The following is an 18,491-nucleotide window of genomic DNA, read 5'->3' on the forward strand; positions in this document are numbered from 1 at the left end:
CTCCCGCGGCGGAGCCGCCGACCCCGCGCCCGCCGGCGACGGACCCCGCGATCAGCTCCGCGCTGCCGCGAGCGCTGTTTGTTTTGCTTTGCCAAGTGCTAATCCGAGAGCTCCTTGGCAGGCGGTTGCGCTCGCTGCTTTGTTTGCACTCGCCTCACGGTGGCGTTTTAAGCACATAAACAAGGCCGAGCGAGCGGAGAGGCAAGCGTGTTTTGTAGTTTACCTTTATTAGAATAACAGTTCCGTTAATGTTTTGGATAAATCAAAACTGTCTCTTAAAGCGGCTCAGGTACGGGAGATGCGCGATGCTCTACGTCAGTGGAAGGTGTTTGAATCTTCCCGGCTGAATTAGAGCGAGAGCCTGTGTCATCTGCAGAGCTCGATCTCACCTGGGGTTGCTTTTTCCCCCTCCTCGTGTCTCTCCTCTCCCAGCCCCCCAGGAGAAGTTTACAAAGAGTGTGACCGAAAGTGCAAAGCGGCAGATGCCGACGCTAAACTCCGGCTTGGTTCGCGCCTAGCGATCTGAGACGCAGCCCCGAGCCGCCGCCCTCATTCACACCGACGCGCGCCCCTGGGACCCGAGCTGCCCGGCGAGAACAAACACAACACAGAGCCACCTTACCTGCGAGCCGGGAGCGCAGCGCCAGAGGTAGGAGCGGGAAGCGCGGCTCGCCCCGGCCCTGCCCCGGCCGCGCTGCCGCGGGGCTGCGGCCGCGCCGCCCGCCCAGCCGGGAGCCGCTCCCCGGCGCGCTCCCCCCGCCCCCGGCGGGCAGTCCCCGAACTCGGCCCAGCGCAGACCCGCAAGTCGCGGGCAGCGCGGCGAGTCCGTCCGTGCCGGCGCAAATCCCCCGTGGCCTCTCTCCGCCAGAGCGTGGAACAAAACTGCCGGTTACCCCGAGTTTTTGCCAGGCTTTGTTGGCGGTCGAGGAGCAGGTAAGGCGGCTGCTGGCTGCCAGCGAGTCCCGTCGCACTTGCAGGGAGCAGCAGAAGCCGGTGGCAGTGGGAGTGCGGTCTGCTCTTCGTTAGGGAGGGGGGAACGGACCCTGGAGGTGATGCAGTGAAACACTTCTACTTCCTTGCATTGTGTTTGTTACAGATCACGGGCGGTCGCCTTTTATAACATTCACTTCAAGCATTCTCAAGCCCAACTGGAACAAGTTCCGATCCTCCCCTTTAGTTTACATTGGGGTTGTCAAAGGATTAAATAAATGAAACTTTATTTGGCCGTGGAGTTTACAGACCCTGGGATCCCCGCGCACTCTGGCCTTATTCTGATTCTATAGCGGTAATTACCCTTCTTTTCTTTAAGTGCAATAGATTTATTGCCTTGGAGACTATGCACAGTTTGATTGAATTATTCATTTTTTTTTTCTTTGGTGTAGACTGCATCTGGGGACTGATGTGACGTGTAGATTTTTTTTTTTTTCAGGAACAAAGGGAATGTGGAAATGAAAGAGAGAGGGAGAGAGAGGCTGGCAGATGTGATGAGATGCGGTGAAGGTGTATCCAGCTTGGCACTCCCACTCCTCTCTTCTCCTCTCATTGCAGCCCTGGGTGACTCTCAGGCTAACACAAACAGCTTTTCTTCCGCAGCCTGCCCTCTGTCACTGTAAGTACAACAGCCTTCTCTTATCAGCATGCAAATTCCAGCCACTCACTACCTTAGCCTGGTGTTTGCACTTTAGATTTACAGAGGGGACCTTTAAAATGAACTTTCCGAGACAGGAAGGGGTTTTGATGTCAAACTTGCTTTTATTTTCTTTGTAAAAGTTTATGTCGTTTTTCCAGTCCCCCCCCCCCCCTACTTTTTTTTTTGGAACGGGGGGGTGGAGTGGGGAGATTGTTGCTGCGGCTTTTTGCTTCACTATCAAGATGATGCACAATTTCAAATGAAATTAAAATCTCCTTGATCCTCTTTCCGCCAGGACAATACATGGTGTTGGCAAATGACACTGCAAGGAATTCGGAGTTTTTGTTTTCAGTCAGATCTTTAGCTTTGGGCGTTGTGAAACGCAAACGTCCCCTAAATTTTGAGGAGATCGCCAGAGGTTCTTGTTCTAGGGGACCTGGTGTCAGCTGATGGGTTTGCTTGTGAACAAACATGCACTAATATGCTTCTATCTAGTCTAACAGAACTTTCTCCCAATCGGATGATCAGGCTTGAACTTCTTTTCCTTTAGGTTTCTCTCAGATGCTGTTGATTATTTTGCAAAAGTTTCTCTGAACATCTTTAACAAGCCTATAAAAAGTCTGCCGTGTCGGAGAGTGTCAGCAGAGGGAATTTGTAAATATGCTTGTTAATTGTCCGGCATTAGCTGGGCAGAGAGGGCAGTTTAGAACTGGGTGAATGACTTTTAAGGTGGAATTTCTTGCCTTTTGAATCAAAACTTCTGAGACTGCTCCACCAACTCTGCAGGAGTTGTAGGTTGGCTCACCACGTTAAAGATGCGGTACGTAAGACTTCACACACAGCCAGGTTGCCTCGCTTGCTGCATATTGCTTTACTTTAACGTATTTAGCGAGAGGGACGGCGCAGAACGCAGCGACAGCTGCGCACAGGTAAGTGCCCCGACGTGAACTAAGCGCCTGCGACCCCTTCCCTCTGAGAGGACCCGCGGCGGCTAGCATCCCTCCTCCACCTCTGCCTGCGCCGGCGGCTCTGCCTGCTGCTAGCCCGAGTGAAGCAAGAGCGAGGGAAGTAATTTCCAGCGCGGGCTCTGAACGTGTGCTAACGCTAAAAGTAACAGCGTTTTCTTGTTTCTCGGCACGTGTGTCCGTACCTGCGCGGCGGGTGCTCACTTATGCAAACAGAGAGGGAACCCCAGTTATTCCCGTGCAGCGCACAGACGCGCACGTTTGCATACAACGCCCAAGGACTCTTGGCTTTCTGCCGCGGAGAAGTTGCGGCTCCCTGGCACTGCGCGTTCCGTCTGTGACCGAATTGGTCGCACCGGGCGAGCAACAAGCTGGAGAGCATCCCTCGCCGCGCCCGGGAGCGTGGGCGCGGCCCCAGCCGGTGGCATTCTCCGCAGAGGGGTTTCGGGAGGGCGGCGAGATGCTCCCCCGATTTGGCTCTGGGTGGGCGGTTAGATTTACCGGATGCCTTTATTATCTCTCGGCCCGTTACCGCCTCGTGCTTAATAAGGAGGACGCTACATTTGAGGAGTGGATTTTTTTTTTCCTTTTTGTTTCTTGAAAGAAAAAAATACTTCCAGTAACAAATTGAAGGGATTGCAAACTCGGGCGGGGTATTTCGTCCCTGTATTCTGATTACATCTCTTTTCTTATGGAGCTCATTTTAGCGCGCCAAAGCTGCTAGTTATGCAAAAAGTCAAGGTGTTTCCTTTACTTGCAGCGGGTTTAAATGGGCTACAAGGAAAGTGTTAGTGACCAGTCACGGGAATTCTTATAATTAAAGATGAAAAGGGACATAGCAATATCTGGAAAGGAAGCTGTTTCCTGTTGTTAAATCCGTAGCCCAGATAACTGCAGCAAGGTGAATAACTGGAATTGGCTGAACACAGGTGAATACAAACTCAGTATTTGCAATCTTACAATTTACTCCGTCTCGGAATTTTAGTTCTTTGGTATCTTTTATTAAAATTGAAAGAATGCGTGGAAATTAGCTACTATGCCCTCAGCCAGTTGATTTGATGATGAAGCTTTGCTAGGCAATTTTAAAGTTCTGTTTCAAGGTGCTTGCTGCTTGCCGAATAGGACTTTATTGCTCCTTTTACTGTAGCGGGCTTGCCAAAGATACTGCATAAAAGAGGTCCGCTATTCCAAGAGGTTCTGACTTAAAACTCATTTTCCCTGGACTCGACTAGAGAGGGACAATAGTACATCGGATAGCAAGGTAGAGAATGCAACCTGAACGACTCTTGTAGTGTGTGGAGTTTTACAGCTTGTTAACAAAATGAAATAGAGCCAGATCAAATCAGTCCTGTGCCATCATGTTAATGCTCAATTTTCATCACGTCCTTATGAAGCGAAGTTCATTCGCAGTAGGGCTGAGTATGCTGCTGGGTCTAACCTATACCGCAAATTTCTACTTGAGAGAGGAGGAAAGCAAAATCAGGCTTTCTCCTCGTCTTTTTGGCCTCTATAAGTTATGAAGCTATTTTAAAATTAAAAAGTTTCTCTGTTACTAACTGTTCCAGGCGCCTTCTGGAAAATGGGGAGAAAGTGCCAAAAATACAGAGATGAATCAACAACTTCTCTCTCTCTCTCTCTCTCTCTCTCATTTTGTGGGCTTGAGGTTGCTTTCCGCACTCCCATCTTAACAACAGTTTAGCCTAGGTGTGAACAATATCAAAAGAGGGAGAGGTTAGCTTTCCAGCGTTGTTTGCCCACCTGATCTGCGGGCCTTTGACAGTTTGAAAGACTCTTTTATGTTTACCTTTGGAATGTAAAAAGCAGAGAGACTTTCTTGGGTTTGCTGTACTCTGTGCCACTGGTTGATTTTCTCCTCAGCTCCTTATAGTTTTCACTTCTTTCTCCCAGATTCCCCCTGCCAATTAGCACTTCCAAGGGAGCGTGAGTTCCTAAATTGGTATTCAAGCTGATATTCAAGTCCCTATCTGTTGCCTTTTGGTAGCCAGGGAGAGATATTTATATATTGCCGCTGCTAAAATCTCTCGTCGTCACCAGGAGAATCCCATCTTCAGCTCGAGTCCGTCCTAAATCAGTTTTTATTCTCCGGTCGTACTTGTCTTTCCCTTTGAACCGTGCTCACGTTTTACCTTCCTGTTGGACGCATCGCTAAAGAGTTTGTGGACTCCGCGTGCCGCCTCCTGCCTCCTCTCCCCTGGGTCCCTGGAGCTGGACTCCCATCTCTGGTGTAATTCAGACTTTACGTTTCATCTGGTTCTCGCCCCGAGCGGGCTGTGGGATCGGGCTCCCCAGAGCCCCATTTGTCAGCTGTCAGTGAGCGCTTGCGGAGTGCTCCCCTCCCTGTCCCCGCTTCCCCACCAGTCCAGTCCAGCCCTGCCCGTGTCCTGCAGGTCGTCTCTTTCCCGCTTCCCCCCCCTCCTTTTTTTTTTTTCCCCTCTGGATTTGCGAGCAGAAGCGGGGTGGGACCGTTTCGGCGTCTGCCTCCCCCCGCGCTCGCCGGGAAGCGCCGTGCCGGGCGGGGGAGGGCCGGCGGCACCGCGCCGCTCCCCCCGCGCAGCCCCGGCCCCGCCAGCCGGCCCTCCCGGGACCCCCCCGCTCCCCCTCCTCCTTTTCCGGCCCCCGCCCGCCCTCGCACCCCCTCCCGGGTAACTCTCTGGTACCTTTCCTCACCACTCCGGGCCATCAGTGGTCATTAGAGGAGAGAGGTTTAAGGTTTCACGTGTCTAACGGCAATGTGAGTGGTGATAGCTTCTCGGGGATGCGGCCGGCAGCCTGGGGCGATTTCACTTTCTGTTTTGTGCTCACTTTCTCCGCAGTTGTTGCTCTCCCCGCTCGCTCGCTCCCAGTCTCCCTCCCTCTCTCTCTCTCTCCCTCTCTCTCTCTGTGTTGTCTCATCTTGCCTGCGCTGTCTGGGCGGGGGAGCCCTGCCTCCTTTTGCCTTCCTCAGATCAATGCCCTGGCCACTCACTTTCTGATGTTGCACGACGGGAAATGCTTTGAATACTTACGACATGGCCGCTCACATTGATTGCCAAGATTGACAGCAGTAACCATCGCCTTCACTTGTTTCAGGAGGAAAAAAAAAAAAATAATAATGAACCTGATTGTAACCAAATCTCCAGGCAACCCGTCCGCAAACTTCTAACGATCGGGATCCTGCACATCCATGGCCCGGAGAAACACCAGCAGACTCTAGTTCATTTATTTTATTTTCTTTCACCGAATTACCACCCGTTTATTCCTCTTTCTTCCTCCCCTTTCACCTTTCCCTCTTTTTTTTTTTTTTTTTTTAATGAAAATTACCGAAGCGCGTTGCAAAAAAAAAAAAAAAGGAGGCTCTCCCAGTGCTTTGTGCCACACTGGATCCCGAGGAGGTAACCAGGAGCAAACCCGCCCTGTTGTGTTGTATACCTGTTGTTTGCTGTGGCGTGCGGTGCTGCGTGGCGCGGCGGTGGCGGCGGTTGAGCGGGTTTTCGCCGGGTTTGTGTCGCTTAGCGGGAGAGAGCCCGGCTCCCCTGCGCTGTCCGTGGCGGGTCGCTGGCCACCCCGCAGCGCGGCGGCAGCGGCCGGAGGTAGATCTGTTGTCTGGCTTTTGGCGTGGCTGGATCCCCCCCTTCCCCCGCCCCCCCCCCCGCGCGGGTATTTACTTTTATACCACGAGGGTGCCGGTGGTGTTGTTTGTGCGTGGTTTGGTTCTCGTTGCTTTCTTCAGGGCACAGCGGTGCTCGTCTCGTCCCCCTGCGAGTTTCCGGGGCTGCTCGAGTCCCGAGGTTTCCGAGAGGTGAAGGGACCCCGGTGCCTTCAAATCACAACACTTTCTCATCCTCCCCGAGCGGAGTTTATTTTAAAATGTAGTGACAGATCAGCGCTGTATTTTAAGATCACCCACGGCAGGCGAACACATGGTGCTGGGAAGATACTGCGCGTAAGGAACTAACACGAGAGGGAGAGAGAGAGGGAGAGAGGGAGGGGGGGAAAATGAAATCCAAAATAAATCTGTGAGCGCGGGGCGCTGCCGTCCCTGCTCCGAAGCGCTCGCGTGGGTTTCCCTTCGCGGCCGGCCCCGCAGGACGCGGCGCGGAGAACGGCGAAGGGGGTCCGGAGCTCCCCGGGGCGCCGGGGAGGGGGCGACGGCCCCGCGGCGGGCGGCGGCGGCAGCGCCGGGGATGGCCACAGCGGGGCGCTGTCCCGGAGCGCTGCCTCGCCTGCCCGCGCCGGGCGCGTGGGGCCGCACCGAAAACTTTCACGCGGGTGTCGCGCGCTGCGCAGCGCCACACGGGGGGGGGGGGGGGAATGGGGGGGAGCAGCCCATCATCGGAGAGCTCTGTTTACAGCCGGGGAAGGGGAGATGTCTGCCGCTCCGCGGCGACGTGCGACGCGGGGTTTCTCGCTGGCGGAGCCGTGCGCCGGAGGTCATGCAAACCGACCTGAAAAGAATGCATAAGCCGTAAATTAAAACAAACCCTTAGCCAGGGGCTGATCCATAAGTAGACAATGCCTAACCTGGACAAAACGGCTTCCTTTACGAGCTGAAAAAATGAATAGTGCCTAAACTAAACGCAAAGTAAGTTTTCAGGAAGTATTTAACTTACTATTATTATTGTTATTACTATTATTATTTTAAAACAAAATAGTGGGAGTCGCAGCAGGCTGGCGCAGCCGTTTGCAGGCGGTGCTGCAGGGTACGAGCGAGGCAAGGTGTGTCTGGCGGAGGGCTTGTGCTTTTCCGGGCTGTCGCTGCCTTCGGAGCTGTTTGTTGTTGGGTCGGGGACGAGGAGCCTCTCTCGCCGTACGCGCCAGTCAGTGTTGTATCGGGGATAACGCCGAAGAGTTTACGAACGAGTCTGGGTCGCCTGCAAATGCCACACGCGCGCACACAGGCTGCGCCTGTATAGCACAGTCTCGGGGCTCGGGTTCTTTTTTTTTTTTCCCCGCAGTTTTTCACAATTGTTCCGTTCACGGTCCCGAAAGGCGTCCTCGGCGGGAGCTCATGAGGTGCCCCCGCCGCTCGCCCCGCGCCGGGGAGGAGCGGGCGCCGCCGCCGAGCCCGTGGTGCGTGCGCGCCTGTGCCGGCGGCGGGGTCGCCCCCGCGGGAGCGCGGCCGGGGGCAGGTACGCGAGAGGCAGCACGTGGGCGTGATGCGAGCAGGTACTGCCGCGCGGGCCACCGCAGAGCCCCGGCCGCCGCCCCGCGCCGCGCGGCCCCGGGCGGGCGGCCCGCCGCGGGCTCCCGCCGAGCGGGGCCGCCGGGTCAGCCGGGGGCGCTGAGCCCGGCGCGCTGGTCGCTGGCGGTGCTTGCCGCGGGCCGCTTCGCCGTGGTGCGTGGCGGTGCGTGGCGGTTTTTTGGTGAAAAGGACGCGGAGGGGTGAAAGTGGCAACGTGGAAAGACAATTAGTGTTGTGTCTGAGTGGCGGGGGGGCCGCGGGGAAAGGCAGCCTGGTGGGGGCCTGGGGACGGCAGATTACTTCGGTCCCAGGGGTGTTTCCCAAAAACACAGACGGTGGAACTTTCTGTGATAAAGTCATATATCTTCGCCTGCTGTTTGTAGATAAAGTATATGTTTATTGAGCTAATTTAAATAGCCTTCGGCGCACCAGCGGCACTTTGTTCCTACTGTTTTCTTTTACCCTCATTTTAAACATTTTTGGTGTTTCCACCTTCGGTGCTGATCGCGAGGGCAGAAGACAGTATTATCCAGTCCCCAGACGGGGTTTCAGGTCCAGAAATTAACGAATTTCCCTTTCTGTATTCGTGTAATGGAGTAATTTTGAAACCTGTTTTGAGACTTCGACTTGACTTGACTTGTTTTATTGACGCGCTTGTGCCCACTCATTTAATTAAGCCATTATACCATAAAGTAAATAATGAGAATGAATGTGAGATATGTGCATGTAGCCTGCCATTATATACAAATATTTCTCTGGAAAAGACGCTTAAAAAAACTTTTTCTCAGCGCACCATGATTCCTTGGCAAGATCTTACCGCAGGTTTTTGTTTTGAGCCAGGATATTTCACGTGTTTCTGTGCTCACAACGTTATATGCACGCTACAGGCCGAATATAAACAGCCAGCGTACCTAGCAGCTCATTCTAGTAAAACTAAGGAATAATCTATTTATAGTGAGTACATTCGAAAGAAAATAATGAGGTCATTTGGAGTATGCTGCAGTTTGAAGTAGCTCGACACCTGGCAGAAACTACGCGTGGGTTTTCTTCGGACTCTGCGCTGTCCACAACTTTTCCTTATAATACATTCCGACGTGAAGTGAGAAAGGCTGTTGGTAAAACAATCCCCTGGCCGGTTCCAGCGCTGGGTGAAGCTGATCCTGTAATGGCATTTTGTTTTGAACAGTTGCTGTAGTTGAAGTTCCCTCATAAGGTAAGGTGGCACTGGGTCTGAAAGGAGGTCCAAATGCCACATTTATAATTAGACTGCCAATTCAGCACATTGTATCTATTGCTATACAGGGATACACTGCTGCGTCTGGTCTCTCAATAGGCCGCATTCAGAACTGGCCAATTCAACCGCTTAAACTTTGGAGTCAAATTTAGAACGGGCAGTGGGAGAAGGAGAGAAAGAAGACAATAATGCTTTCTCTCTTCCTCAGCTCGCTATTAAAAGCCAAAGAATATACGGAAACCGGCCCGGGCACTGCGCGGGGACTCGCCGGGCCTCCCCTGCAGCACTGCTCTCGGGCGCTGCCCCGGGGGGAGGGGACGGTCAGCCCCGGGCGCCGCTCCCCGGGCCGCCGCCGGGGGGCCGGGGCCCGCCGCGGGGCCGGGCCGAGCGCCCCGCTGCCGGCCACGGGGCGGCCGGGGGCCCCGCAGCCACCCGCCGCCGGCCGCAGCCCCCAGGCCCGGCGGAGGCTGGGCCTCCCCTCCCCGCGGGGCCGCGGCGGTCTCGGGAGGGCTCCCGCCCCCGGGGCGGGCGGGGGGAGCCGGAGCCCCGCGGGAAAGGAGCGGCCGCCGCCGGGGGACCCCGGGGAGGCCGGGCCGCGGGCGTCCCCCCGCCTTGTCCCCGGATTTACGGTTCCTGGCTCCTTTTCTCCTGTCATACTTTTTGTTTCGCTCGCTCTGATTTCTCCGGCCTCCTCCCCTAGAACTCCAGTTCATCCGGCGGTGAGAACGGGAGAGGCCCTTTGCTCTACAGCCTCGCATCCTCTGCTAAGCGCGCTGTTTTCTCTCTCTTCCTCGCGGTTCAGCACTCTCTTGCGGTACTGCTGGGAGACTTAACCGGGCTGCTTCAAAGCTCCCTTCGTTCCCTTTGCTGCTAGATCGCAGGATGCAAACTAGTGCCATGAGTATAACACGTAGCATAAAGGGAGTGAGACAGATGGCTGTCTCTCCCTCCACATTTCTGATTCTCTGCTGAACTTACGTAACTCTGCTTCCTTTTCTTTCCTTCTTACGTTTACACCCTGGTGAAAGCGAGAAGAAGAAAGTGGAGCCCACCGGTTTCCTTCGTAAGGCTACTAGTGCCTGACTTGCGGAAAGTAGCAAGGGACGTCCAAAGTTAGTTGCTTTCACTTGTCAGTTTGATTCTGTTCACAAGTGGGAACTGCCAGTGCTTGTTCCCTAGACAGTGGGTTTTAATATGTGGCCAACTATTGTTAGTTGTCACTTCCAGCTGAACAACTTCTGCTCAATGGGGAAAAAAATCCCTTTGGACATGTTTTTTGCATCTTTGATCGTATTTTTAGTCGAAAGTACCCATGTATATCTGCCGTTCTTGGAGGCCTTGGAATATCTTGTGGTAATAAAGGCCAGAACTTTGCATGATGACAGCAAAAACAAATATATTTTTTCTCGGTGGGCCTTAGAAAGTTTCTTTAGTCATGACCTTATATCTGCTAAACACTGTAATCACCTTGGGAGATATCACTTCAGGAAGCATATCCATTAATCTTTTACACTCGGTTTGATTTCCCCCTTAAAAGTGTATAGACCACACTTAAAAGGCTTCTGTCTATTTATTTATTTATTTCACGGAGCAAAAATTGCTTAGGAAAGAGAAGCTGTGATGCACTTTTCTTTATACCCCATACAATGGGGTGAAGCCTATTTCTTTTTCCATAGAGTGACTTTAAAGATCAGCGGGCTGGTTTGGCAGAGGTTGTGTGTAATGACTAAGGTTTTAAAAGTTATGTAAATAGAGGTGTTTGTGTATGTATGAGCTATGTCAACTGCAGTGATACAACCACATATTTTTAAAACATTTCAATTAATACAGTAAATCACAGAGACACAGCATTGAAACATTTCTGCATGATGTCAGAACCTTTGAGAGAAGTACTGCTTTGAGATGTATTCAGTAGTTAACATATAGCTTATTGGCCAAACAGCAGCAAAACGCAAAGGTGTACGTTCAGTGTTTGTGCCTTATTAAGCCAATTTCTAGTCGTCTCTTCCGGTGTCTTTTTGTGTAATTTTGATTTACACCATTTTCTATTTTTTCATTGGGTAGAACAGCAAGAATGGGAACTTTAGGGGACTTGTTACCAGAGCACAGAGACTGAATTTCCTTTTATTTTATATGAGCTGTTCAGAATTTTTTAGACACACGATTCTCCTGCAGTATTTATTCGTGTATCATTACAGGCCATGACATCATATTGTGAAAACAACAAAATATGTAAAAATGCTATCATTAGTAAGGTTGTGTACTGGGCCAGTGTGATGTTTATATGAAATACATGTGTATTTATTTAGAGGTAGTTCTGCACAGAAGAGAGAGATCTGATAGACGTGTTTGTTGGAAAGCAGCCGATTTCTGCAGTGATAAACCCGGATAATTACATGTTCCCAAAGCCTTTTCAGCACAGAAGTAGGTGTTCTTATAAAACATTATTCTGTGGCAACAACAAATATTTGTGACATCATTGTGAGAGATTTCCTGCCAATTTTTAGTTTACTGTCTTTCAGAAAGTGTAGAGTTCTTTGGCACTGGTGAAACTGCTACACGTACCTATCGTATATTCAAGTATTCAGTGAAGTTTTAAATAATTCTCTTTCAATTAGTACATCAGGAATCTGAAAAATGGATTTTCTCTTAAAGAAACAAGAATCAGTACACAGACATTTCTTTCCCACTCCTGTATATTTTAAAATACTTATATCAGTTTTATGTTTACTGTTTTGTCTCCTTAAATGAAGAAGAAAGAAAACAGTATCCCAAGTTTTAAAATCGTTGCTTGGAAATTAGTTTAACCAAATATTTATTGAGCCTTGTGAACTGGAAAGAGTAATATAAAATGAGATATATTGGTAAACTAGGTTAATCAGAGTCACTCATTTATTGTGGAGAATAAATATCTATCAGTCGATGTATTTTTGAAGTCAGGCGAAACATTCCATCAAGTTAATGTGTTTAAAGGCATCATATCAGGCACAGACAGGTACTAGAAGTGATAAAAACCAGATCACCTGCAACAAAATGATTTACAGATGGGTCATTATCTTCTATAGAGAGGTTGCACAGATCATATTCTTCACAAAAAAAAGAATGTAATCCTATAGAGGTAGAAGAATTATCTGGGTCTGAATATTTAATGTTTTTTTCTGAGCGACTGGTAGGATTTGTCAAAACAAAATTTTTTAGGCTTCTTACAGGGACCATATTAAGGTAATATATAGAAAAGTACCCAGTTTGTATTTTAACTATTCTGTACATTTGTTTCACTTGTTTGATAAAGTAAAATTTGGGAAATCAGTTTCTTCTTCCCCTGTGAACTTTGTAGAGAATACCTTCAAAATATGCACAAAAATGTTATGTATAAATTAAAAAAAAAAACTCTGGAAAGTTTGATGTTAGTGATTTATTGGTTTTCAGAACCTAAGACAGGATAGGATGTCATTTAAATTTTTTTTTTTTTCTCTTTCTTGAGCTAGACAGAAGGGTGTACAGTCAATTGTTTCTCGGTTGCTGGTAGACTGACATAAGGCAACAGGAAACTCAGAAAACCTCAGAGGTGCAGTATCGATTTGATTCCTAACTGCAAATCCTTCATATCATTGCTCCAAATATCTAACTTTACACCAATATTACCCATTCTTTTTATAGTGACACCATGCTTAGTAAAAAACTTCTAAGCACTGAGGTCAGGTGTTGAGATTGGATTCTAGTTTATTTTTTATGAATCAGATAAAGATTTCTGTGCATGAGACTGTATGTGAAGATGAGAGAACAAGAACATTTCCATATCAAAGGCAATATATCTGAGGCTGCATAGTAATTAAAATGCAGTGGTTTGGACTCTGCACTAGCACTTACGCAGAGCGTTGTTGGGACCTTGTGCAGCATGCAGGCGGTTGTCTCTTGCATACTTCTAGAAATATACTTATAATTTTGTACAAACATTTATGCCAGTCCACACTTTTCTGTGGATAATTTGTATTTCATCCAAACCATTCAAAGTAGAAGTTATTTTTTGAGCAACCCCCTCATTATGGCTTTTGTGCATCAACTATTTTTATTCCGGTTGTTTGTATTTCCTCTTACCAGAATGATGGCTTGTTTATAGTCGTATTTTTTTGTGTGTTTCTCTAAGACCCCTTCCATATACCGCTGAAATTTTACTACTTGCTTGAAATATCTTGTCTTAGAAATAAAAATGCTAATATCTTTTTAAATTTATTGAAGATGGTGTGATTTCTTACATACTATACTTTATGGCAAATTAAATGCATGTGCTGGAACATAATATTTTTAATGAAACAATGTGTATTTACTAATTCCGACTAACCATTATACAACATAAGGAGAATTAATACATTACTCCCAGGACCTGCTGATGTGGGAAAATTGACATAAAATACTGCAGGGCGCTCTGTATCTGGACGCTCTTTTCTGGAATAAATGTGACTTTAATTGCCGAGTAGGTCACCCTGGTGAGGAGCTGTTCTGGAAGGGCTGCTGTTGAATTGTTTACTTCAGAAACTGTATTGGTCAGTGTCCCAGTGCGGAGGAGGCAGAGTGCTGCAAATTTTCTCATTACTCACAGATACTTGTTCTACAGAGACTCTATCCATTCATGCTCCAACACTGTTGAGGTGAAGCTTTTAGGAAGTCTTCATTTTTAAACAGATGTTTGTACTGTGAAAGTATTGTATTACGACAGTCTTGCAATCTTGCTTCATTTTGTCTAGTTTTAGATTACAACTGGTGTATGAATATGTGAGTACTTTGAGCTAGAATATCACACTTTCAGAGATTGTTCTGTGTGCTTTTTACATCTGTATTATTGTTGTGGATGGGCTTGTTAAAAGTTCCTGACCATTTGTGGTTAGTAAAAACCCGTGGTATTTTTGCACAAGTAGAGGGGTTAACCTCAATGTCATGGCCTGATTCCAGCTAAGATAGGATGTAGTTGCACATCTACATTCTTCTTATAGTTTTAACTGGCTCAGTTAATCCTCACTTCCTTTCCTAAACGTGGTAGTGTGCTAAGGACACTCGCAGCATTTTACCTCAGAAGTACTAAATCCAGCTATTGAAGCAATAGGTGGAACTAGATAATGAATCACATTTTGGGAGCTTTCTCAATAAGAGGGATGCCATGTGCCTGAGTGGCTTATTATTATTAGAATTCACATTTTGAAGGATTTAATACATGAGGTATTTGAATGTTGAACTATTTAGAGGAATATTTTGATATAATTTGATGTCTGACATTCTCATCTGGTGTAAGCCATTAGAACTCCACTTACTGAAGTGGAAGAGGCCCATTTTACTGTGGCCACAAGTGCATTCCTTAGTACATGATGCATTTCCTTCTGGATTCAATGGAAAGACTTTTCTGTGACTGTGCTGGGAGGGGGGTTGCATGTGAAGACCCTGTTTGCATTGGACTCACTGTAGAAAATAACTTGGTTCCAGTTACGGTGTGATCAAGTTCACCTACATGGTGTTGCTTATGGCTTTAGGATGACATTAACAGGAATTCATCTCATGTAAACTACGTATTAGATCTACTGTCTCTTCATATCTAATCTTCCAGAAGGTCTTCTGCTATAGTGTATGCAGCATGTGGGGGTTCTGACCACTGACTTCCTGTAACGGTGGAGGCCATCGATGTGCATTTTCTTTTCTTTTTTTTTTTTTTTCTGTAAGAGTGTACTTTATTCAACCTTTAGTGCAAGTATATGTAGATGTGCACATGAAAATTTTTTAATGTACTTAAGTAGACATGTTTCAACATGTTTTTAGTAGTGTTTTTGTTATGGTAGTGCCTATGATTCAGATTTTGTATTCACCTCTGGTTTACATGCATACGTTCTTACGTTCTGCTATCTACATCTATTCTCATTGCTTGTCCATAAGGTCAAAAACGAATTCTAGGAAAACCCTTTCATGCTTTCTGATTACCTTCTATAGGGTCTAGTTTGCGTTATACTACCTGTTCTTTCTACATAGAAATTACGATACCTGTGGTATTTATCTTTTAAAGTAACAATGGAATGTTTTATTTCAAAATGAGTTAGATATGATCTACTTTTCATCTTGATTTCATGAGCTAGAGGGTAGTTAACTGGTGTTGGTATGAGACCATGGCTATGCAGGCTGTGAGGAGTAAGCTTAGAGAAGTGTAATGAGCTGGAAAAATGTGGAATAGATGAAGAAAGAAAGGTGTTGCCACTTAAGGTTGTAGAAAAAGCAGTAAGATAAAACATATTCTCATTTCTGCTGAGCAGTAGTACAACAGATCTTTTGTATTCTTCTTAGTGGTGTTATTTATGTATGTTGATCACTCTTTGAATACCCCAAGTTACAAATCTGTCAGCATACCTGCCAGAGAAAAAAGGAATGTTCCTGTGCTAGAAGATCTGCCTAGGTTTAAAGTACTGAGTGGGCAATCACTGTGAAGGTGGAAGGATGGGCTAATATGGGCCATTCTGGCATCTGGCTACTTTGGACTTGGAGAGCAGATGCTATTAGCCTTTCTACTTCAAAGCTATATTGTTGCTGCAGGTAAATAAATCACAGGCTCCCATTATTCTTTTAGAATGGCTTACACAGGTCAGGGATATGTTACCTTATGCATTATTATGCCTTCGGGCTTCTGCACCACATGCATGATGCTCCTGAAGGATGGCAAGTCTCCGGCAGCCCCCACCAGGCACAACAGTCCCATTAACTTTTCAGCCTTTGCTGCCTCTGTGTACCAACTCAGATAGATGCGGTGGAGTCAGTTCAGGTGTGTCTCCATGCTCACCCACAATGCTCAGCCTAGACTTCAAGGGACCATATGTACTGAGTATTCAAGCAGTTAAGTGGGCCTTTGTTCCCTGCTTTGCAGATCTTCCCTCAGCCTTTGGTGAAAGCCAAAAAAGTTTTCTTTTCTTTCCTTGCTTATGTATGCAGTCTTTCCTTGTGATTACTTTATTCCCCTCAGTCAGTGAAAACTCTGCTTATTGTTTTAAACTTCACCATTGCCTCTGAACAATAGTGATTCAATCTGTAATGTTTCTTCTAAGAATGTAAAAAAAACCTCTAATTAGTGATGGTAGTGGAGACACACTGGCATGTATTTTAATGCAGATATACTGCCATGAATTTTATGGGGTGAATGGGTGTGTCCACTAACAGCTGATTAGAAAATACACTCTGTGATGGAATGGGATCCAATTACAGACCCAAAGTCAAGATGATGGTGTACAAGTGAAAGTTTGAATGCTGTGAGCGTGATGTATAGTCTTACTCAGGGAAAGAGAAAATGTGGATAGGAGAGAAAAGGTAGTTAAGGGACCTAAAGAATAATTACTGCGGATTAGCTGGAGTTTCTAATTGATGAAGTCCTCTCTTGGACAGGTTGGATTCAATTTTTCATGATGTGAGTATATTGTATAATGTGACCGAAAGCAAAAGGAATAGGAGGACGTTGTTTTGCTAAATCATATGTAAGGGTGATTTCTTACAGAAGTGCAAACTTCAAGGCATAAGCTATTGCTGATTCTACTTCTGATGGATTCTCCACCCCACCCCCCTCCAGTCAAAGTGGTGTAGAAATGCCTAGGATACCAAATAAATGGGTAAGAGACAAATCCAGTCCAACATTGTTTTTGATTACTGCGTTCCTCTTGTGGAAGACTTTCTATTTCAGTAATTCAGCATGGGATGACTAGATAAAGAAGGTGAACGCTCGTTTCCCCGCATGCTGTCTAAGCATGGCTCCCATGTGATACTTCCTGTCTTTCACATATTGTCTCTTTAGTATTGACAGCAACTAGAAGCAAATCAGCATGGCATCTGCTAGTTTGTTTTCAGCTGACCAGGCTAAACAGCAGAAATGGAATTTATCACCAGGAGGCTGTGACCTCATCACAGACAAGTGGCAATCCCACAAGTAGGTAATGAAGCACCCCTATTGAGTGTAGCTGAAGTCCAGATCCTCAGCAGAGTTACTACATACTCAATTTAAACAGCTCTCCCAAACTTTAAAGCTGTCCCTTGATTTTTTTTAAATCCACTCACTGTTGTAGCTGGAACAGCAGCTGTCGCTGGTCTCTGCTGATGCCACACTGTGGTGAATTGGGCCTTCTTGAAAGTGTGTGGGAGAAAAGAAGGGATGAAAAAACAAAGGGAGAGGAAGAGGAGGAGAAGGGATATGAAAGGACAAAGATGGGAGAGAAGAGTGAATGTGTTGAACTGTATAGTAACTGTAATACTCTTATTGCTGTTGAACATGCATAGAAAATATCTGTAGTCAGACAGTATTTGGTAATAGCTCGATACATTGAAATTATTAAAACCTCTACCTAGATGGTGTAATGCTGTCTTTTTAAGAAGATAATATGCAGTGGTCAAAAAAGTCCCCTTTAGTGCTTACTGTATTCAAGACTGATTTCCATATTCCTTTTCTGTTGCTCATCAAGTTGTTCACAACAAATGCTTTGGGACACAAGTTATCTGTTCTTGCTGTCTGAGAAAAAGTAGGCTTCTGAGGAAGGTTTGAGTGGATCAGTTTGGTAATTTTTGTATTTTTTAGCAAGTCTTGTAAGTGTACAGAAATATTATTTATATGAACAGCCCGTCAATACTTAGCAATGAATCTTAAACATTTTTGTGTTTTACTGATCCTTCTAAAAACTGATTGATAGCAAATATTATTGAAAGGCTTTACAGATTCTGAATTATCAGTATAAATTAGTAATCCCAATACACTTGCATACCAATTAGTGGTCTGAATGTTGAATGTGAAATGAAATTGTATTTTATGTCCTTAAAATAGTTGTGAGTGGAAGAGTGGTAGCTTTTTGATCTTGTTAGAGATGAAGGTTTGAGACTTGCTAAAAGCAAAGCAGAAATGAAACAGGCACTTTAGAACCTGATGTAGTCAGTTTCTGTGGATGAGAAGGCAGGGAGAGTATGTGAATGAGAGAAAACGTGAGGGGAAAAAGGAAGAAAGGGGATAGGATGAGAAGCAAAGAAACAGAAGAAAACCAGGATGTTGTGCGAGAAATTAGCATTAGTGGATGCAGCCTTTCAAGACATACTTAATGACTTTATTCTACTTCTTCACCTATGCTCTTCCAGTTTCCAAGTAACTGAGGATGAGATATCAAAGTCAGCATTTCTGTCACTCACAATCAAATGGGATATTAACTGAGCGTAGAGTGGGAGTAGACTGAACAGCTGTTGATAACTGGGATGTATAACCTCCAGAACTGGGAATATTGTGTGATGTAAAAAGGAAAAATAGTTTTCCTATATTCTCAGCTTTCTGGAAAGTTGTGCAGTTCTTGTACTTTTTTTTTTTTTGGACCTCCCATGATAGACAATTCTTTTAAAACAACTAAACCATGACCTGCAGTCTTCCAGTTGTGTATGTTAGGCTGGACTGAGCCTGCTGAACCATGTTTAAATAAGTGAGATGCAGGCTGG

General features: G+C 46.7%; 1 protein-coding gene and 1 long non-coding RNA gene across 14 annotated transcripts in view; one reads left to right on the forward strand and one right to left on the reverse strand.

Moving 5' to 3' along the window:
* Window positions 1–427: 427 nt before the first annotated feature.
* SOX6 (SRY-box transcription factor 6) overlaps window positions 428–18,491 on the forward strand; it is a 386,542-nt gene continuing 368,478 nt past the window's right edge. For 5 of the 13 annotated variants that reach the window (XM_075427551.1, XM_075427550.1, XM_075427557.1 and 2 more), the window contains exon 1: window positions 6,922–7,177. The gene's annotated coding sequence lies outside the window, so the exon portion shown is untranslated. Of the gene's footprint in view, window positions 650–1,429; window positions 1,610–5,938; window positions 5,988–6,921; window positions 7,178–7,684; window positions 7,762–18,491 lie in introns of those variants that run through there. The other 8 variants (XM_075427562.1, XM_075427563.1, XM_009935264.2 and 5 more) reach the window with 4 other exon arrangements.
* Window positions 829–6,155, reverse strand: LOC142362104 (uncharacterized). Its single transcript, XR_012764676.1, has 3 exons — window positions 6,025–6,155; window positions 5,622–5,675; window positions 829–1,043 (listed from the first exon to the last, which is right to left on the reverse strand). It is a non-coding gene; the product is annotated as an uncharacterized LOC142362104 (long non-coding RNA).

This window comes from Opisthocomus hoazin, chromosome 7, assembly GCF_030867145.1.
Source record: "Opisthocomus hoazin isolate bOpiHoa1 chromosome 7, bOpiHoa1.hap1, whole genome shotgun sequence".
Taxonomy (NCBI): domain Eukaryota; kingdom Metazoa; phylum Chordata; class Aves; order Opisthocomiformes; family Opisthocomidae; genus Opisthocomus; species Opisthocomus hoazin.